This window comes from Pan paniscus, chromosome 9 (assembly GCF_029289425.2).
Source record: "Pan paniscus chromosome 9, NHGRI_mPanPan1-v2.0_pri, whole genome shotgun sequence".
In the NCBI taxonomy this organism is placed as follows: Eukaryota; Metazoa; Chordata; class Mammalia; order Primates; family Hominidae; genus Pan; species Pan paniscus.
The window spans coordinates 116,645,216-116,666,714 of NC_073258.2; the positions used below are offsets into that span (position 1 = coordinate 116,645,216).

Sequence of the window (21,499 nt, forward strand, 5' to 3'; positions counted from 1 at the left end):
ATGAGCACATAGTAGGCCTTCCAGAGAGCTTAGTTTTCTTTATTTTGGAAGCAAAATACAATGACACTGCAGAGGAAGAAATGTTTTACTCTGCTCCAAGGGCTAAGTAAAGCTTTCCAGAAAAGCTATTACTCAAACTAACTTGGAGCTGAGAGGGGAAAAGAGAGGCCATCTGAAAATTTGGGAATCATTGGAGCAAAGAGCAGGGCAACTGGGGAAGGTAAATCAGATGGCTCTTGTCTTCCAATAAACAGAAAACAAGGTTGTCATTTAAGGGTACGTAGTATGGGCTACATTGCGTCCCTCCCCTGCCAAATTTATATGTTGAAGTCCTAACCCCCAGTACTTCAGAATGTGACTGTATTTGGAGACAGAGCCTTTAACAAGGAAATTGAGGTAAAATAGGCATATGAGTGAGTGAGCTTTAATCTAATAGGACTCCCTATAAGAAGAGGACATTAGGACACAGACATGCATTAGGAGAAGGCAGCCATCTGTTAGACAAAGAGAGAGCCCTTGGAAGAAACGAGCTCTGCCAACACCTTGATCTTGGACTTCTAGCCTCTAGAACTGTGAGGAAGTAAATTTCTGTTGCTTAAGGCACTCAGTCTGTAGTATTTGTTACAGCAGCCCTAGCCAACTCACACAGTAAGGGTGTGGGATAGCAGCAGATTGGAGAGATTGAGGAAAATGAGGATGGTTTGGAAGAACTCTGATGGGGAGGTCAGTTAAAGCTAAGGAAATGGTTCCCGAAGAGATGGTAGCCCAGCTCACCTTATGGATTGTGGGTGGGCCCATGACTTTTTTTCTCCTGCAGTGTTTGCTAGGGCAGCAGGTTGAACCTGGGCTGTGTTTGGGTTCTGGCACTAAGGGACTCATTGGTCAGGAGAGTGGGAACTTCCAGATTGGCTGAGGGCAGGTGAAATGACTGGCCAGGGGCACAGGCTCAGGGAGACAAATGAGGCCAGAAAGGACATGCTCCTCTCCTTAATCTGAGAGATTAAGGAGAGTTCTGGAATGGGAAAATAACTGGATGATTAAATGTGAGGGAGTGGGAGTTTGGAAAGGACAGAGACTGTATCACAGAAGGGTAGTGGGCTTGGAGGTATGCTCATGGTTTAAAAATAATGGACAGAACTTTGTCATAACATGTGAGGACGGAATAGAATGGTACAGTGTCAGATTTCCCCATGGAGAGTTAGGGTAATGGTATTCTCCAGCTTCCAGGCATCTGTGTTTTAACAGCAATGTACTTCAACATCGTGGCTTGAAGCCCCTTGTTGTTGGGCGGATATGTGAGGCCTTGGACCCTTAATGTCTTCCTAAAATTATTATGCTCTAGTGGGGCTAGAATCTATGTCTTTTAACTTCCAATTTAGGACCCTTGACAACACTGTTCCCATTAGTAAGGCCATGGTGGTCAGGGCACTGGCATCCTTCCTCCACAGAGAGATCACGTTTAAGAGCCATTTTCTCACACCCTCTCCAAAGCCCATGAATTTACAGAACTCGTGACCAGGTACAGGCAGGTGAGACTATGAACCACATGATAGAGCTGCTTCTTAGACTCTCATACTCTATAGCCCAGACCTGACTATAGCCCTGAAATCATCCCTAAGAACTTGGAGAGGAATGGAAGGAAATGGGAATTAAATATCTTGGGAATGTCTTCAACCCAGGCCATTTTCTGTCAAATCTCTGCCTTAAATGATTTTCTACATTTTTGTTAAAGATATTCAGATTCCAGTTACTCTTGCAATAAGCAATCATGCCCCAAGCCTAGGAAAGAGCCTGGCACCAAGCAGGCACTCATTAAATGTTTGCTGAGCTATTATTAAATGCTCAAGTCTTACTACCTGGAAGTTCTTCCTTATATCCTGCCACCAACGTATTTCCTATAGTGTGGTTAGCTGATGGTTTCCGTATTCTCTAGCAACAGTTCTTAGCTTACTTTTCAAAACACACTGGTTTGCCTCATCTGTTTTGAGGTACACTGCAAGTAATTTGTTACCAATAATAAAACATCACATCTGAGAAGGTGATTTTGTAAATAGAGAAAATTCGAAAGAGTGCTTATTGTAACGTCTCTCTTGTTTTACTTGCATTTCAGTTTGCTTTCTTGAGTGGGAGGGTGGTGGTAGAGTCACAGCTGGATAACAGGGGATTGTGTATCACCTCTGTTAAGGCAGTGGGTGTGTTTGGAATATGTCACTTTCACCCAAGTGTCCTGACTAAGGAGAGAAACAGCTATGAGACTCACCGTTGGAACATTCGTTCCTCCACATGGAATAGATGGCTATATCTTTAGCTTTCTCCTTGCCAGGATAAACATTCACAGATCTGCCCAGTGGCTGGACATTCAGCACATTCCTGAAGAGTATTTTAATTGGCTGAGTGGGTCTCTGAGGACCTGCCCCCATTAGCAGGAGAGTGATTCCTGAGTGTTGCCCAAACATAGCAAATGCAGCTGTGTCCTAACAACACAGTCCTGGGGACCTCTGAACCACATCTCCCTCCACAGCCTTGGCTATTTCAAAGAGATCATTAACAAGGTGGAATTGGGTGCCCAGAGGGTCACTGCACAATATACATTGCTACTGTCTTTTAATGGACTTTCTCCAGACATGGCGATTCTTAAACTGCAGCATCGGCAGCTTCTAAGGACAGGGAGAGCCATGCTGTCTGCAACCAGAGCCACCCTGCCAGTCCTGTTGAAGCAGATCTGAGCTTGGGCAGATGGATCAGGCTTGGAGAGGGGAGGAGGGGAAGTGGGTTTAAGGGGAGGGGGCATCAACAGAGAAGCTAGGCAGCCCTCAGAGGACTTTGTTATTGATTTAGCGTGAGGACTGAAAGTGGCAGGCAGGCAGGTGGCAGGGGCGGGCAGGAGGGGAAGACAGGTGTAGGCAATTGTGGGCAGTGATTAGCTGGGGTGGTGCAGATGTGGCTGGGGGTGTCAGCTGGTGGTGATTAGCATGGGTGCTTCTGAGAAGTGTTGCATCAGATGGCGGTTTCAGAGTCCAGATGTGAGAAGCCAGTGGTCCCTGCCTTCCCCTGCTTCCATACCCCTTTATACTCTCCCTACTCTCCCGAGCACGCACTTGCACTTTCACCTTCCCTGCCACAACCACCCCTTTCTGGGCATTCCTCTCTAGGTGAAGGGCATGGACATCAGATTGTTCTCCCCTCAGTCTTCAGTTTTTCAGCTAAGTTCTGACATGACGACACAGACTGAACACCCTCAGACACCAGGCAAGACGAAATCTACATAATAGGTCAGTGCAGTCATGCTTATTCCCATGAGAAATGCACCTGGTGACAGAGGACTTTTATACCCCAGTGTCTATTTTGCCTGTCCCCCTTTTTATAACCTGCCTAAAATTTTTATTAATATTAATATTTGTATGTGATTACAGTATATACAAAAAGTAAATACGCCAGCATAACTCCCACCCACATCAAGAAATAGAAAATTCCCAGCACTCCGTTGGACCCCATTCCAGCCACTAACTTCTACCTTTGTCTCCAAAAGTGATCACTTGACTTCAGTCACCATAGATTCATTTTGACTGTTTTGGAACTTTATATAAGTGGACACATACACAGTACATTATGTTGTATCTACCTCTTTTTTGCTTAATAATATGTTTGTAAGCAACCATTTGTTCTTTTTCATTGCTGCATATTATCCTACTTCTAAGTAAATCGCAATTATCACTTCCAGTGTTGAGAAACATTTGGGCTGTTTCTGGATTGGGGTTATATGAATAATGCTGTTCTAATCACTTTAACGGGTTGTTTAGTGGTTATACACATGTATTTCTATATAGTTAACAGTGAAATTGCCAGAATCATAGGGCATGGGTATATTTAGCTTTAGTAGAAATAATTTGATAGAAAGCATTTTGCAAAATGACAGTGCCATGTCTCTACTCTGATATCTCAGGACTAGCTTGCCCTCAGCCAGAGGCCCAGGAGCTGGTAGGAAACTAGCCACCATCAACAGCTGCCTGTCTCGGGCATTCTGTAGGACCCACTGTAGGACTTTTGCTCACCCATTTCAGCATTTGGTTCCTTATATTCATCCTCTCCTAAGTCTTGGCGCTTACAGACTCTCACACCCTATAACCATTTCAGGTGCTCCTTGCATTGATGACCCCTTTAGCTACGGCTTCTGTGACTTACTGACTAGTTTATCTGCTCAATTAAGCTCCCAACTACACTCCTACCCCATTCCACAAAGTTGGATCAGATGCATTCCGGTTTGGGCTCCACAGAGCTGATTCAGGCCAGTGCTAGTTTCTAGTCTCTCTGTTAGAGAGTGCAGGATGATTGGAGGTGGAGCTTGTCACACCGAGAAGAGAAGCAAGTGAACTGTAAGACAGGCAAATCAATGAAATTGGCATTTTTCTTTATTAATGGGCCCAATTTGTCCTGGGTTAATGGCTATTTACAAAGTTTCAAGATGCCTAGCCCTTTGAGTTTTACGGCGTCTTGACCATACTTTCTTGATATAGTGTGTGTGCGTGCGTGCGTGTGTGTGTGTGTGTGTGTTGCTATCTCATAGCATCTGTTTATTTCCATGTCCGCAGCAAAGTGCTGGGCACACAGAAGGACAATGTGATGAAGCGCCATCACATGGCTGGTAGCCTGTGGTGAGTCACCGGACTTCTCGACTCCCACCTCACTAGGGTGGAAGGAACAGTAACCACAAGGCTCTGCAACTCGGGCTGCGCCCCCATGATTGGAAACAATCTGTGAAGTGAGTCACATCAGTTGCAAAAACAATTAAGTCAGTGGGAAAAGAAAATCAGTAAAACTGGTTATTTGGCTTGATGAAAAGAAAGCAGTCCATTGTTTGGTTACATTTTTCACTTCCCAGCTGGTCACTGTGACACTAACTGAGGCTGGGCTTGCCTACACAAATGCTTTCAACAGTTTTGACCGAGACTATGTCTACACAGCTCTAAAACCATCTGGCAAGTTACTCAGTGGAGTCAAATAATCCATCAACTATTTGCCTCAATAGTAATTTTAGGCTCATGACCATTTTATGGAGACCCAATAGAAAACTACCATAGACATTTTCAAGAAAGACAAGACTTGGAGGGCACAATCCCACTCCTATTACATTCTGTGTCTGGGAACTCAGTGACTTCAGGCAGTTCTAGGTAATATCTGCTAGTGGGAGTGGGAGGCAGACAGGGGTTAGGTGGAGTTCAGAGCTGTGAAATGCAGAGATGATTCCCCCAAGTCATGCTGACTGAACGCTTTGCTTTCATCCTAGATTGTGGAGTGAACAACCCCAAAGAAATAGACTTCTAATTCTAGCCTTTTGGAGATTATTAACCCAACTCCCAGATTCTAGAGATGAGAAAAGGGAGGCCCAGGGAGGTGGAGAAACATGTGTAGGATCACAGAGGTGAAAAATGAGTGTTTGCTTGGCTAAGTTCAACTGTACCTACTTGTCTCCAGAGACTGCTCAGGAACTAGAACACCCTGATACAACACAGGCACTTGTGATGGAGATATTCCATCAAAAGTGGAATAGGGCATGAAGGAGAATTATCTCCTAAAAGCTGGGAAGTTTCTCCTAATCCTTTTTAGGGTGTCTTCCCTGTATCCCAAATGCTCTTCAACTGCCCAGGGCTCACGTCAGTCTCCAAAGAACAGTGTCCCAAGTAGAGGGGAATGTGTATGATGCCACGTTGGCTGAAGTGTGCTCTAATTGCACAGATATTCCCATAAATGCTATTTTATTAAGCTGAGCTACACTAAATCTGTCATATCCATAAGTAACACCACAGCGAATCTGTAGGTAAGTTCAGAACACTGCAGTGAGCCATGCTGGGCTATTAGTTTCAATTCAACGCTGTTACCTGTAAGTTACAGCATCTCAGGGGCACAACTTAGGCACCGAGTTTATAAGATTTGGTTCCTTACAGATGCCTTCAGCTCTCCAAAACAACAGAAATGATCAAAGATGGAGGCAAGAAGACCAGAGAACCCTAAATGTTTACTGTCTCCAGTGTGTTTGGAAACAGCTTGGACCAGTGTAGAGTGCTGGAACAGAGAGTCAAGAGCATCAGGTTCGATTCCCACCCTTACAAACTGCTCAGCCTATGGAAATTACTTTATGTTTCAGGCCTCACTCTTGCCATCTTTAAAATGGCGACACATGTACACACCCCTCCACAGTAAATACAGAGGTCCTGCAAGCCAGGATGTTAAGTACTTAGGATGAAAATGATGACGATTAAGTCTATTCTATCACTTGATCTGATTCTCTCTGACTAGTCTGCAGGGGGTAATAACATGGCCTGCAGATGATCCATAATCCACCATCTTCTGGTGAAAAGAGAGGAAAGGGGGTTAATGTGTGCATGTACATATATATATATATATATATATACACACACACACACACATATATACACACACACACAATTGTATATATACACATTAACATTAATGTGTATATAATGTATATACATTTTATATACATATCAGTGTTAATATATATAATGTATAGATACATTTTATGTATATAATGTATATACCTAACATATACATATACATCTATATATAATTTATATATATTATATATATACACACACATTAACCCCCTTTCCTCTTTTTCCACCAGAAGATGGTGGATTTTATATATATATGTGTGTGTGTGTGTACGTATACATTATATATATGCATTATACAATAAATAATGTCTCTATGTACATATAATGTGTGTATATATATGCATTATATATAATGTGTGTGTCTGCCCCCAAAGAAATTTAAAATAAGTTGATATCTAAACACATTGTTGATGAACAAGGGCGACTAATTATCTACTTGCGGTAGAGAAGTCAGAGTATTGCAAATGTCTTAGCACTTCATAGTATATTAGGAAATTTCTAGAGCGAGCTGGCAATGTTTAAATCAGATTCAGTCCCACATATTGCACTCCAAAATTGAACACGGGCTACCATGTCTGGGACAAAGCTGAGAGCGTTCAGAGGAGGCTGCCTCTGAAGGGACAAAATTGGAATGCATTTGCTTTAACACACAGGCTTTAATTAGTTGTTACTCATTAGAGGAAATCACATTTCATAGCTTCTAAGAAATAAAGCAAACTTTTTCAAAATTTGATTCCATATCCAGGAGAATCTCTCTCCACAGCTTTTTCATTGAATCATTGTAAAGTCTTCTCTTGCTTTTGTTTGTTTATTAACTTGAGAGGAAAACTGAGTTTGGAAAAGGATGTTGGAGGGACACAAGTCACAAGAAAGGTTTTCTAGACCCAGGGAAAATATGCTTGAAGAAAAATGTCTCCAACTGGGGTCAGCAGACATTAAATTACAGACATGTGCATGATTTGTCCAGATCGGTTAGAGCATGTTTCTTTGCAGCAATAAAAAACAAGAGACATTAACAAGCCAATTATGTTACATGGAATTAAGTAGCATTCAAACGATGAAAGAGAAAATTAAGGAGCTAACCTTCCACTGCCCAGGCAGTTTGCATGGTCAGTAAAAATGCAAGGCTCCATTTCCACCATCCATGCCTTCAATAGGAGAAGTAACTCTGGTGGCCCATGACCATCATATGCCCTTGGTCAGCTGTCCTGTCAGGACCTACCTGATGGCCTTGGGTGACTTAAATGGCCAGCTAAATGCAATATGTTTTGACTGTGAATCTTGCCTCTCATGGCGGTTCCCTGTCACCTCCCTGACGCAGGCAATGCCATATATCACTGCTTTTCTGCAGGCGCGCCACCCAGATAGCATCTGAAAGATTGTAAACAGGATGATTCACAAACTGGTGGCAGCAGCTAAAAGCAGTGCAGTTCGCGACCCTCAGCACACGCCAAGATTCTAAATGGGATGTTGCGACAACAAAGCAGCCTGAAGATTCTAAAACACAATGGTGTCACCAGGACATTCATAGGGTGCTGTAACCTGTAACTGACAAGCATACTCATCATCATTTCTCCTTAGGCATGCTGCATCCTTGCGCTCCACTGGGCCTCCTGTTGCATTGCTATTTATTTGCATCTACAAGCAGGGGAGCAAGTATGCTGCGGAAATAGCCCCAGAGAGGTGTCTGATTCCCATAGGCCCTTGCAGCCAGCTACAACTGAATGATTTCCGATATCAGTTACTGAAAATTCTGACCATGATATGCAGACCATGGCAGATCTTAATGACAATAACATCATCTCACATTTTGATGGCGTTTAACAGTTTACAAAGTGCTTTCACATACATTATCACATTTAATCCCAGTGAGGTCGATAGTCTTCTTCTCCATTTTATTGGCAGCTTGGTGTAGTGGAAAGAGCTGTGGAATCAGACAGACTTAAGTTCAGATTCTGGCTCTGACTACCAAACCATGGACAATTTGCTTCATTTCTCTCCCTTTTCTTACCTATAGGATGAGGAATCATTTCTATTTCTGAGGTTTGTGGTGAAAATTAAATAACATATGTAAAGACATACAATATAGGGCCTGATGCATAGAAGTACTCGATAACCATTAGTTTCTGTCCACTTACAGAGGAAGAAAATGAAGCTTAAGAGGTTAAGGGAGTTGCTCAAAGTAATAGCTAGTAAATGGCAGAACTGAGACTTCATTTATTTTACAAATATTATTGAACACCTACTATATGCTGGTGCCTTGGGCATAGGAAAGTGGATGAGTCATAATTCTAGTTTTTGAGATGTTCACAGTAGAGCGGTGGAATCTGAAAAGCAAATAATCAATTATAATCGAGCGTAATCTGAGAGGCAAAAAGTACTTAGGGAATATCCTAAAGCCATGGGTACACCCTAGAGTATCTACACAAGAGATAAGTCTGAGGAAGAGGAACCTTCCAGGAGGCAGCAGTAGAGTTACACCTGAAATAAAATGTTGGCAGGTGGATGAGAGTGAGCAAGGAGAGGAGCATTCAGGTGAAGACAACAGTGTGTGCATTCATCAGGAGGGTCAAAGGAGCCTGGCATGTCCACTGCAGCACAGAAGAGAACCTGAGCAGACAGGAGAGAGAAGGGAGAGGAGGAGGCAAGGAAGCAGGAGTGAGAAGAATGAAGGGGCTTGCAGGTAATGCTGAGAAGCGTGCATCTTTGTCAGTCCACACTGGCACAAACTCTGTGATGATTTACAGAGACAGCCAACCTGGTCAGATTTGCATTTTTGAAATTGTGGCAGCAATGTGAAAGATTGACTAGAGGAGGGGATAATGGAGGCAGTAGTTCAATGAGAGATAATTAGGCTATGAACTAAGAAAGTGGCAGAGCAGACAATTTCAAGCGGTATAGCAGAGGCAGAATTGACAGGATGTGGCCATTAATTGGATGTCAAGGCAGGAGAGACAGAGAGAACTCTAGGAGGACTCCCAGGCTATGAGCTTTGGTGGCTGGGTGAACGAAGATGTCCCCTACTGACGTAGAAGGAGAGGACATTTGAAGAGATGATAATAAATTCATGTGGACATGTTGACTCTGAGAGACTCATGGATATCAAGAAGGAGGTGTTCAGTAGACAGCTAAAAATATGAGTCTGGAGTTTGGGAGAGGACTCACAATTAGATGCATTGATCTAGGGATCAGTGGTTTTTAGACAATGGTTGAAGCTGTTTTTTTATGCCAAGAGGATAGAGCAAGAAGAAAAGTGGGTCCTGGAGAACTCTAGGGAATATCAATGTTTAGGTGCTAGAATGAGGATTGTTGGAGAGATGGAACTACCCGGAGAAAGGGAGAGCTCAGAGGCCAGGGAAGGCAAGCGTTTTTTGATGATGAAAGTAGAGGAAAGTATCAAATTCCACCAAAGGATCAAAGAAGATGAGAACTGAGATATGCCTGGCATTTGGGCAATGATAAGATCACTTTGGCAACTTCAGTTTTAGACAAAGTGGTTAAAAAAGAGGCTTTTTTTTTTTCTATGACCCAATATAAGAAAAATATTTTAGGCCAGACATGATGGCTCACACCTGTAATCCCAACACTTTGGGAGGCCTAGGCGGGTGGATCACCTGAGGTCAGGAGTTTGAGACCAGCCTGGCCAATGTGGTGAAACCCCGTTTCTACTAATAATACAAAATTTAGCCAGGCATGGTGGCATGTGCCTGTAGTCCCAGCTACCTGGGAGCCTGAGGGAGGAGAATCGCTTGAACCTGGGAGGCAGAGGCTGCAGTGAACTGAGATTGCACCACTGCACTCCAGCCTAGGCAATAGAGTGAGACTCCATGAAAGAAAGAAAGAGAGAGAGAGAAAAGAAAAGAAAGGAAAGAAAAGAAAGGAGGGAGGGAAGGAGGGAGGGGAAAGAAGGAAGGAAGGAAGGAAGGAAGGAAGGAAGGAAGGAAGGAAGGAAGGAAGGAAGGAAGGAAAGAAAAAAATATTTTACATTGTGACCTGAGAAAAACTTTCAAGAAACAATACTTACACTCTGACATGTCATGACGTGTCACACTCCACCTATTCTGTTCTATTCTATTCTATTCTATTCTATTGCATTCTATTGCATTCTGTTCCATTCCATCCCATTCTATTCAAATGCTGCTTGGCCCTCACTAAATTGATTTTATGACCAACTAGCGAGTTTCAACCTGCAGTTTGAAAAAACAGTAGTTTAGACAAATACAGTTTTCTCACACAAAAATTATATGGAGCAAAGTGTGGGATAGAAGAAAGAACATTGGATTTTGAGTGAAGACACCTGATTTTCAGCATGACTCATTTACTTACTGACTGTGTGACCTTAGATGTGCCCATTAACCTTTGTGTGTCTCTTCTATTACCTGTAAAATTCAGATAATAGATCAGCTGCAAAGGGATCTTCTGGGGATCAAATGCGATAAAATGCATGAATGCAAAAAGCATGTGCCTAAAATAGTCCTGGTCAAACTAAAATTACCATAATCAAAGAAAGAGCAGAATGGTGCATGGTGTATCCCAGTTGGCTCTGGGTCTGTCATCTGAATCCTAGAGCCACATCTCTCCAGAACATACTGAGAACCAGAAATGGGATCAAAATAATTTAACCAATCAAAACAAGTGTTGCTGCTATATTTATAAAATTCACAAAATTTACTGACACAGAAGCCCATGTGAAATCCCATCAGAATCATTGTAGTCTTGTTCTAATACTATTGTAGCCATGTTGATTTTCTGATCTATATCTATGGACCTGTATCAGAAGGACATTCAATAAAATCCTATTGGAAGAGGAGCTGATAGAGGCAAGTATTTTCGCTACAGTGTGACATGACAGCAAACAGACTGCAGGGAAACAGCAAGATGAAATCATTTAATATAGGCAATATGTAAACTTCAGCAGACCCTGGTGATATCACTGTATTAAGGTATAATACAATAACTGATTTTTATGGTTCATTCAACAAACTACTGTGTTTGAGTACTCAATATATGTACTAATCTAGGTGCAAGGAAGACACAGATAAACTGGGGATGTTTCCTAACCCTAAAAAGTGAGCACACAGATGAGTGAGACAGACACATACACAGATAATTTCCACTAACATGGTACAGTGAAGAAAAATATGCATCTGAGCATGATATGATATTAATATGTCATGAGAGAAAAGAAGAAGAGCAGCTAGCCCAAAGTGGAAGTGGAATTCAGGTAATGCTTCTTGAAGGTCATTTGCCCAAGATGAGTCTTGATGAAGATAAAGAAAGATGGGGAAACAATTCAGAATGATGGAATAGCCTGAGAAAGGCATGAAAGTATGAAACCTTGCATAGTGTAGATAATATTTCTAGATCATAAAAAAGACAAGTACAGGCTATACTTAAGAGGGAGGTATGGTCCTCAATACTGAGAGTCTTCTATACCAGGTTAAGATGTGTAGAGGACATCACATTGACCAGAGGAAGCCACTAATAGGGATTGATTACTCTGGAAGCCTTATGGAGGAGGAATTTAAAAATGGATTAGGCACATAAGTTAGGGAACAATTGCAGTTGTTCAGGAGAGACATATTGAGGGCATGAATGAGAGAAGCAGTAATATGGATGAAGAAGAGGGGTAATATTTGAAAAATATTTTTGATACTATATTTCTATATTTAGATGTGAAGGCTGAGGCCAGGTAATAAATGCTTCACTTCAGGGACAAAAACATGACCTAGACTCCCCAATAGTATTCACTTTCTTGAGTTCATGATTGAGTCTAGAGAAATTAATACATCTCTACAAGGCATTATAGTATGAGGTAGAAGATGCTAAGTGTTGAAAGAAAGGCACAGACATGTGGCTATGGGAGTTAGTGGAAAGAGGCATAAATTACAACTGAGAGTTCTAGGGAAGTCTTCCTGGAAGAAGAGGCATGCAAGGCAGATCTTGAAAGATGGTTAAGATTTTGCCATGAGTTGATGAGAAGAAAGTGCATTTCTGATAAAGGAATAATCTGAGAAGACATAGGATGAAAGATGGTGTCATTTTGAGCTAAAAACACAGGCTCTGGAGTCACACAAAGTTGGGACCAAACTTTGGCTCTGTCACATTCTAATCACAAAATTGGGGATAATTTAATTGACACTTCAGAACCTCTGCTCCTCATTGGTATGACAGTTATGACTATCATTTATATTATGGGATTATTGTGAGGATTTTTTCCTATTAAACTTGATTTATTGATTACAATGAAATTGACTTACCTCTGAGTTTTATACTTTCATGTGTTTTTGTATCACTAATTAGCATCCTTTTTTATTCAGCTTGGAGCATTCTCTATAGCATTTCTTGTAAGACAGGTCTAATGGTGATGAACTCCCACAGCTTTTGTTTGTCTGAAAAAGTCCTTATCTCTCCTTCATTTCTGAATGTCTACCTTGCCAGATATAGTATTCTTTGTTGGCTGTTGTTGTTGTTTACCTTTAGTACTTTTTTTTCCTTCTCCTCTTTTAGAGAATTTATTTTAAACCTATTATACCACACAATATGTTTTAAACACTGACATATAACTTCCTAATAAGATAGAGCAAAGACAAAAAAAGTTTATCTTATTGGAAATAAGATACAGCATGATTTATAGTCATCGTCAAACATTACTGCACTTTAACTTTCATAATTTGACAAAGCATTCATGAAACAATCTGCAGACTAGTTTTAAAAGACAAATAATACCTGTAGACAGACATGACTGTCCTAAGTTGTTTATTATGTAGGAATTTTATGAACTTTACTTATATTAGTGGTAACGGTAGAGCTGGAAAGTATTGTGCCTTCTCCAAGTTGCCCAGCGAGAACCACCAAGAGCGTGGTGGAATTTATGGCCCTTTCCAAGGCCATGGCTCTTTCAGCCTGCAGATGTCAACCCATGCATCTCCCTGTGCTTGCGAACTGGTTTGGTGATTCACTGGGTGTCAGGATTTCTTCTGATAGCTTTATGGAATGCATCAATTAGGATAACCTCCAAAAATTTGTATGTGGAATCTTCACCAACCCAGTTAGAATTCAAGACTCTTAAAGCTCCACAGTGGTGTCCAGCTTACTCCTCTGCAGTGGACTGAAGGCTTCAAGCAAACCCTAGCTGGTTAACATCATGATCGACAGGCTTGCCATAAGTTGCACCCTTAGGAACTGGGCATTTTTGGCCACCATGGCGCATACAAATCCTATATATAATGTAACTTTGCTTGGCCTTGTAGCCCAGTTGGCATGCTTTATCAGGCCAGGTGGGGTGGGGATCCCTGTGCAGAGCAGAGAGCTGGCAGTACTGCCAACAGCCGACCTTCAGAAGAAAGTGCAAGACATCAGACTGCCTCTTCCATAGCTCCTGGATGTATTTGTATGCACCCATCTTGGTTTACCTGACGGCACCAGACAGAAAGTCTCCTTTAGTACTTTGAATATATCATCTCACTTTCTCCTGGTCTGCAGTTTCTGCTCAGAAATTCACAGGTAGTCTTATGAGCGTTCCCTTGTATGTAATTTTTGTTTTCCTCTTGCTTCTTTCAAAATTCTCTTTTGTTTTTGACTTTTGGGAGTTTGGTTATGTGACTTGGTGAAAATCTATTTACATATTTATTTATTTATTTGCTGCCTGGTCAGTAAGTTTATTGTATTTATCTGAAAAATCCTCATAGAAAATTACTTGACTTAGCTCTCAGCAGCCCACTCCTGGGCTCTGAGGAAGCCTGCCTTGTTTTGAGGTCCCTGATTTTTCTTCTGGGCAAGAGACATTTTGGGATGGTTCCACCTCTTCTTTTTAGCCTATTTATTGGGCTTCTTCCCATAAACTGGGTTCTTTTATATAGCAGCAAGAGCTTTCTTATACAACTCCTCCATCAGGTCTGGGGTTATGTTGTTCTTTATGTATTGAGAGAACTGTTTCTTATAAGCAGCTTTGTCATCTTTCATTAGGTAACACATGTAATCTGCAGCATTCTAACCAGTGATATTCTTCTGATGTATGTCAGCATTAAATTCCTTGCTTTCAGAATCATAACCAGGGAATCATTTGGTACTGTGAGGGATAGACAAGCCTCACATGAATACTCATCATGCATATATTTGTTCACATGATGGTGTCCTAAAATTTCTGTAGGCTATCTTTACTCTTTTTCTTTTTCTTTTCCATTTTGTTCCTCTGGGCAATTTCAAATGACTTGTCTTTGAGCTCACTGATTCTTTCTTCTGTTTGATCAAATCTGTGGTTGAAGCTCTCTATAAAATTTTTCAGATCGGTCATTGGATTCTACAGCTCCAGAATTGTCTTTGATCCTTTTTCATGGTTTGTACCCTTCGTTGAACCTCTCATTTAGTTTGTATATTGTTTTCCTGATTTTTGTTTCTGAATTCTCTTATAGCTCATGGGGCTTCTTTAAGACTGTTATTTTGAATTATTTGTCAGGAAGTCTATAAATCTCCATTCTTTAGAGTCAGTTACTGGTGATTTTGTTTCTTTGGTGGTGTCATGTTTACCCAATTGTTCATGATATTTGTGGCTACGCAGTGGTGTTTGCACATTTGAGAATGTAGGCACTTATTCCAGTCTTTAGAAACTGATGTCATCAGGAAAAGACCTTCACAAGTCAGCTCATCCAGAGATTCTAGGCAAGCCATCTGACACGATTTGTAGGTGAGCTTGCTGCTAGAGGCTTAGGCAGGCTGGTCTGATGCCTGAGTGAGCAGATGGGCAGGTCTGGTGCCTGAATCCATGGCGACGAGCCTGGAACTTAGATCCACCAGGGCAGTCCTAGAGTTTGGGTCTGCTTGGGGGTGGGCCTGGAGCCTGGGTCATTGGCCTGAAGCCTGGGTCCATAAGGGTGGGCCTAACACCTGTATCCACAGGAGCCAATTTGAAGCTTAGGTCCACAGGAGCTGATGTGATGCTGGGACAGGCTTTGAACCTGAGTCTGCCAGGGCTGACCAGGAGCTGGGATGGACCTGAACCCTGAGCCCGTGGGGATAAGTCTGAAGCCCGAATCTGTGAGTGCCAACCTGATCCTGGGACACAGTGGGCTTGAGTCAATAGGGGCCAGCCTGGACCTGAGGAGGTCCTGGAAGCCAGGCCTGTGGGCCCTGACCTGGAGTATTGGTCTGTGGGGGCTGACCTGGGTGCTGGGGATGTAAACCTTGGGCCACTAGGGTCAGCCTGACAGTGGGGCAGACCTGAAGTTTGAGGCAGGTCTGGAGCCTGAGTCTTTGGGGGCTGGCCCAGCACTGGGGTAAACCTGAAGGCTGAGTCTATGAGAGCTGGTCCACAGCCTGGGGCTGCTGGGGCTGGCCTGGCATAAAAGTAGGCCTAGAGGCTTGGTCTGTGGTGCTGGCCTGTAATCTAGAGCCAAGGAAACCTGTTTCATGCTTGGTTTGATGGGTGAGCCCAGTATTGGGATCTGAGCCAAAGTCATGTGCTTGCTTCACTCTCCTTCCCCAAGCAGAGAGCATCTCTCTGTGCTGCCTGAAGTTGGAGATGGAGTTGATGCAGGTAATGTGAAACTATCCTTCCTGCCCTCTCAAGTGTGTCTTTTAAAAATCTCTGTGCTGCACCCAGGTGCTGCAATCTCTCACCTGCTTTCCTTAGCTCTGTGAAGGTATCATGCATGTATAGCTATTCATATCATGCATGTATAGTTTCTAAAGACTGTTTCTGTGAGAGGATGAGCACCAGAAAGTCCTATTCCACCATCTTGCTGATGTCACTCCTGTTGCAAGTATTTAATGAAGTAATGTATATAACTGTGTTTGGCTCAAAGTAAGCAATCAATACCTGTTAGCTGTTATTCAATTATGATGATGAAGTAACAGGGAGGGGAGATTAGGTCAGGAATTGTCATGGAAGGGAGAATGCATATAATGCAGAACCAAACAGAGAGAGTGAAGGTGGACCAGAGAGTCTCTTAAGGCTTAGGGCTAGGGTAAGAAACTTGAACTTTATGGAGTTGGCGATAAGAAGCCGCTGAGGACTTATGCATGGGATTGAGGAGTTGAGCTGTGTTGACTAAGATTAATCAGCAGCCATATTAAAGATGCTTTAGAGTAATGAGGGACTAAAAGCATGAAGACTATTTATAAAATTATCATAAGACTTCTTCCTTTTTCCATTGGCTGATGAAAAAAAATAAAGAAAAAATTATCATAAGACCTCAGATGAGAGGCAATGAAGGTCTGAATTGGTGTAGGGTTAGTAAGAAGGGAGCGGAAATCTTAAACATGTGGGAACTTGTTACAGTGAAATAAGGGGAGCTATCAAAGATACCTAAGTTTGCAATTATGATTACTAGAATGAGAATTCATAAATATTAACAATATAGTAGCACATATTAAGAAGACTAGAGGAGAAGTGGGTCAAGAAAGGAGTTACAGGAGTCAGGAAATAGAGCAAAATGGTGGTTTCAGAGACTGTCAATTGTCCCAATATTCATTCCCTTCTATGTTGTATAGTTGGCCACCCAGCTAGAGACTTTATTTTTCAGGCTCCCTTGTAACTGGGTATTGCTATGTGATTAAGTTTTCATCAATGAGATGTGAACAGAGTGATGTGTACCACTTCTAGGTTGTTTCCTTAAAAAAAAAAGGAGGGGGGAGGCTACTTGTTTTTCATTCTTCTTTCCAGTTCCTGAAGGTCTGTACAGGAAAGTGGCATGCAGGATTCAGATTCCACCACGTAGGCAAAGGCAACATCCAAAGCAGTGGTATTGGGATAGCATGGACCCTAGCAGAGCTATTCCCACTCCCATAGCCCTCAGACCTCTACCAGCTCAGATTTTCACACAAGAAAGAAATAAACCTTGTGTATTGTTTAGACCATGTTATTTCGGCTTACGTTAAAGCAGCTGAAACAGTACGCTAACTAATAGAGAGATGATGCATTTATGGCATAGCAGAATGTGGAGGTGGCCAGGAGAGAGTTTGGATAGAGGCACTATAGCCATAGAGATAGGCTGAGGTGGAGATGTCCATCTAAGAGTCATCTGGATGATAATGATGATTTAAACCATCTAATGAATGAGATTGCTAAGGGAAACACTGGTGAGAAAGGAGAAGGATTGCTAAGGGAAACATTGGTGCGAGAGGACCACAGAGAACCCGGACAGTGCATATGGTAGGTGGAGGGAGGAAGAAAAGGAACAGAGATCGAGATGGAAATAGAGATAGATATGGATAGGCAGTAAGTTACAAAGGAAGACAAGAAAGCAGAGGAGACTAATGAATGGCAGGGGCAGTAGGGGGAGTTTTTTTCCATGAGAAAGATTGGCCAACAATGTCAAATTCTGCAGAGAGATCACAGAGGATCAGAACTGAGAAAAGGTCACAGAGTTTGGGGAATTTGAGTTTACTTATGGCAGGAGGTGATCTAGAACAAGTCAAATTATGTTCAAAATAATCTGCTTTAAAAGACAGGACATTTTATAGTAAAATTTACAGATCAATCTAAAATTATTTTTTTAAAAGTAGACGGCAAATAATATATGTGTCTATCTTCCCCTCATGCAGTAGAGCTCAATCCTGCCTTCCTTTCTACTCCCCACCCAATATAAGTTGGAGTTAGTGACTGGCTTCCACAGGAAAGAACACAGAAAGGGCAAAAAAACAGTGACTTTACAGTTTAGAAACTTGATAAACACTATCTACTTCAACCAAGTGATGAAGGTCAACAGCAGCAGTGATAAGTCACATGGATATAATGCACCCCCTGATATGGTGTGATGAGAAGGGCAATTCAGCCCGGTGGTAGGCTTTCTCCAAGCCCATAATCCCAGTTTAAACAGGAGAAAAACATCAGACATACTCAAATTGAAGGACATTCCACAACATAACTGACCAGTATCCTTCAAAACTGCCAAGGTCATGAAAAACAAGGAAAGACAGAGAACCTGTCACAGACCAGCGACTAAGGAGACATGATGACTAGGTGCCACGGGGCACCCTAGATGGGATCCTTAAACAGAAAAAAAAATGATCAATAATGGAAAAACTGATGCAATTCAAATAAAATCTGGAGTTGACAGTATTGTGCCAATGTTAATTTTTAGTTTTGACAAATATTTCATGGGTATGTAAGATGTTAACAAAGAGCAAACTGGATGAAAGATATACTCTCTCTACTTACTATCTTTGTAACTTTTATGGAAATCTGAAATGATTGCAAGACGGAAAGTGTATTTTTTAAAAAGTATAAGGCAAGGGCAGAGCTTTGTGATAGTGACTTCTAGGAATAAGCAAGGTGGAAACAGAAAATATCTGGTCTCCCAGTTCCCCACCCTTCCCCTCCTCCTTCTCCCTAAGAAAAGTTTTTCCATTAGTCCATTATTACGGTACAATGGAATGTTCAATTTCACACTGCGGGTGACATTCCATGCCAACTAGAATAGTTAATGCAACTTTACATTTATGACTCTGCTTGGGTGTGAATTATTGTGTTTATGAAAATCTCCATATTAATGTCTGATTGTAAATCATTCTGCCGGCTCATTTTATTAATAGCTCAATTCCCACTACTCACTGCTGCAAGCCATTCAAATTACCACAACTGTACAAGAAAGGGGCTGCTTCGCATTTGTTTACCATCTACATCCAACCATCCTGGGCTTTGCTCTGAAGCCCCATCCTCTGAACTGCTCAAGCCAGTTGTTTTTGACTGGGTTTCTTTGTTGGTGAGTTTGAGCAGCTTCTCTGAGAAGTAGCATTTCTTACTCTATGTCCCTACATTTTCTGCTCTTTAGAAATACTCACTGGAAAGTGGCTTTGGCATGGATTCTGAAGTCAGACAGACTTGGGTTCAAATCAATGATCTTAGTAAGTCATTTAATCTCTCTGAGCCCCAGTTTTCTCATCTACAGTGGGAATCATAACACATATGTTGTAGAGCAGTATGAAAGTTAAATATGATGATGTATGTAAAGTTGTTAGTACAGTTCCTGGCACATAGAAAGTGCTCAAGGGTCCTTTTGTTATGGTAATTATACCAACAATAATGCTAACAATATTAACAGCGGATATAGTAGAAAGGATTTGAGGCTGGCAGCTGGAAGGCCTGCGTTCTGGTTCCAGTTTGTCTACATACTAGAAAGATGATCTTTGGAAAGTCACTTCAAATCTCTGGTCTTCTCTTAGTTGTCTCATCTGTAAATGGGGAAGCAACCTTTCTTAGAGCCTTCCAGGGCTCCAGAACGGGTAGTCCCACCTGAGAGGTGTGTCCACCTTTATTCCTGCTTCCACCCCTTCCCCCAACCCCAACCCCACTGCCAGTTCTTTTTCCTTGGGTCAGACAGTGCCTCATTGGAGGTAACAGAGTCTTCCGGAAGGGGCCAGCCCGGGCTTTCTCGTGCTTCCTCATAGAACAGCTCAAATCAGACCCCATACCCCAGCCCCCTTACTGGCAGAAGGGGAAATATGAAATATCAGCAGGCAAGGAGGTTTTTTATGCTTCTGTAAATCATTAAAGTGGCCAATATTTTCCTTTGCTGCACTTCTCTCACCTCACAATATTTTTTTTCCTGTAGTGAAATCCATTCCCCCAGCCTGGAAATGTGGGCACTTTATAGAAAATCTTTAGCTTGTACCAGCACAAATGGATGGGTCTTATTTCCTGTCTGCAGTTCATGGTGTTGCAAAGGCATTGCCAAAAACTATTGACTGAGACATAAAAGCAAAAAATGGATGGAAATGAATGTGGGCACGTTCACATGTACATTTACAAACATGATCAAGTCCATACTTAAAGAAAAAGATTCCACAAAGTGACCTCCTAATTCATAGCCCATGCTCAGGACCTCTTCTTCATGGGAGAAAGAAAAGGGGGGTATTACCAGGCAATGTGATTTGATAAGCCAGGGAAGGCCTTAGACCCCTAATATTTCCCCCGATCCTTGTGCTCTGATGTTGGATATGGCATTACTAGAGATCTATCCACTGTGTAATTTTAAACATACGAAGAGAAAAACATGTTGAACTCTCTGGGATTCTCTTTTAATGTGATACTTCCTAATAACACTTGTACTTTATGGTTTTAAAAGGACTTGATATTTTGGTATATATAATGTCACAGATGATCTTCACAGCAAATTTGTGAGTGAACTCCCATCGTATAGATGATGAAACTGAGGTCCACAGGGATGGGGTGACTTATTAAACATCACATAAGTAGGGAGTAAGACAGCTGGGCTCAAGCACAGTCTCTTGAATCTGGTCCCAACACTCTTTCCACTCTATCACATTGCCTCCTGGGAGTATCCTGAAATAGAGAGATAATTAACCTCACGAGTGAGGCTTCTTTCTGATCAGAGGGCTTCTGGTCTGTGTGGGAAAAAAAAAAAAAAAAAGCAATGGAGCCCAAGCAGCAGGGAAGAGGGGGCATTGACAGAGAGGGGGGTGCACAGCCCTTTGTAGGGGTACAAATGTCGCTCACTTCATTTACACCCACCCTGTCTGCAGAGTCCAACAGAATAGTCAGGAGTCCCTGAGTTTGGGCATTCCGCTACATCAAATCCACCTGCACCATTTATTTACTCCCTGTGTGACCTATTTGTGCCCCATTTCTTTGTCTTTGGAAATGGAATGGTTATATTAATCCCACTGGGTACTGTGAAGATCACTGAGGTATAATAGATGATGCAAAGAAGTCACTTCCTCCCTCCCTTCCTCTCTCTCCCTCCCTCCCTCTCTCTCCCTCCCTCCCTCTTTCCTTCTTTCATTCCCTCCTTGCTTCCGTCCCTTCTTTCCCTCCTTTCTTTCCTCCTTCCCTTCCTCCTTCCTCTCTCCCTACTTCCTTCCTTCCCTCTTTCCTTGCTTCCTTCCTTCTTTCCCTACTTCTTTCCCTCCTTCCTTCTGTCTCTCCTTCCCTCCCTCCCTCCTTCTTTCCTTTCCTCCTTCCCTTTCTTCCCTCTTTTCCTTCTATCATGCCTTTCCTCTGTTCTCTTTGCACTATTTGGTAGCTTGGAACCCAAATAACCTGAATCACCTCATTTGAGGAGCCGAAATTGTCCGATGTCCCTCCCCTCCCTGGGCAGCATGCACCAGTCTTGTCCTCTGGGAGG

The 21,499-nt window shown here is 42.2% G+C and overlaps 1 long non-coding RNA gene and 1 pseudogene across 1 annotated transcript in view; one reads left to right on the forward strand and one right to left on the reverse strand.

The window, feature by feature from the left end:
• Positions 1-21,499, forward strand: part of LOC117975034 (uncharacterized) — a 345,337-nt gene that overhangs the window by 277,757 nt on the left and 46,081 nt on the right. The window contains exons 6-7 of the long non-coding RNA XR_010113389.1: positions 4,590-4,759; positions 5,943-6,086. This is a non-coding gene — a long non-coding RNA (uncharacterized LOC117975034). The remainder of the gene's footprint in view (positions 1-4,589; positions 4,760-5,942; positions 6,087-21,499) is intronic.
• Positions 13,207-13,818, reverse strand: LOC100986678 (large ribosomal subunit protein eL15-like; annotated as a pseudogene).